The following is a 1,285-nucleotide window of genomic DNA, read 5'->3' as shown; positions in this document are numbered from 1 at the left end:
GCCATGCATGCATATGGCAGTTTGGGCATGGCTGTGAATCGCTCACGGACAAACCAGTGTTGTGCAGCCGCTTGTAACCTCGCCACAATAAAAATATGTATAATATTCACATTTAGTGTAACTTCCCAACAGAAAAAATAAGTATATTGCCTCCCAACAGATAAAAACTATAATCATAGCATTCACATTCTAGCGTAGCCTCCCGACGGTAAAAAATAATACAATTATATAATTCACATTGAGTGTAACTACCCAACAGTTTATTGTTCCGTAAGCTACCAATAATACAATGTGACTAATCTCTCAATAAAATTGTGGCTCACCTATAACCTTTCCGTAATTGACTGTGAATTTGAACTGGTAAATTTTGGACGTCAGCAGTGCTGCGTCATGGCCCTAAAAATTCATTCTGAATAAACTGAAAATTCTTACCTCGGTAAGGTCGCCGGATAACACGTATCTGTCTGGTCCTATAAGAAATTTTTCTGGCACAGCCCAGTGCAATGCTGGCAGCTAGATTTGTCATGTATAAAAGGAAACAACTGATTTTTCTTTACAATAATCGGGATGACCATGGATTGGAGAAATTAGTAAATTCTTTAAATTGACATGATTCATTGTCAAAAGTTAATTTTTATAGGAAAGATTATTATTAACAGACTTATTTTTAAAAAACATTTACATGGGACTTGATATAACAACAGTACATATGCGCGAGGCTGCTTTTACCTTATACTACATCGCTCAGGCACCGCCATCGCTCCACACGACCGGCCCAGCCAACTCCGTACACCAGACTGCTAGCTACTACTTACTCCTACTGACACACAGTTCCTACTGCTGACAACACTGCTCTCTGGTCTGATTACATATCACAGGCAGCGCTTGAGCAATCCATCGAAATTACATCTGTTCGAGTGCGCTAGCAACAAATTCCTTAATCATGGACCTCTCACACGCTGTTTTGTTCCGAATTTCCTGCTGACTATGTGATACCACATTGCCCAGACACCTGTAGAGGGGAAAAGCTGGTGGATGATACTCCACGCTGTCGACCACTTGCCGGACCGCGACTCGAACCCGGATTTCCAGCTTAACTCGGGGCCTTGGCTTTTCGTTTAAATCAATGTACCTGACAAGATTCGAACCTAACACCTTTTGTGTGCCAAGTCAGTGCCTTGTCCCATAGTTTTTAAGGAATGGGCAGGTGGGGGTCAGGGAGTAGCGTGGGCAGAAGTCGAAACCCGGGGCCTGGCCACAGTGTCTCCCTCGCCGCCACCGAGCC

Source organism: Schistocerca americana, chromosome 10, assembly GCF_021461395.2.
Source record: "Schistocerca americana isolate TAMUIC-IGC-003095 chromosome 10, iqSchAmer2.1, whole genome shotgun sequence".
Lineage (NCBI taxonomy): Eukaryota > Metazoa > Arthropoda > Insecta > Orthoptera > Acrididae > Schistocerca > Schistocerca americana.
This window is presented reverse-complemented; position numbering follows the sequence as displayed.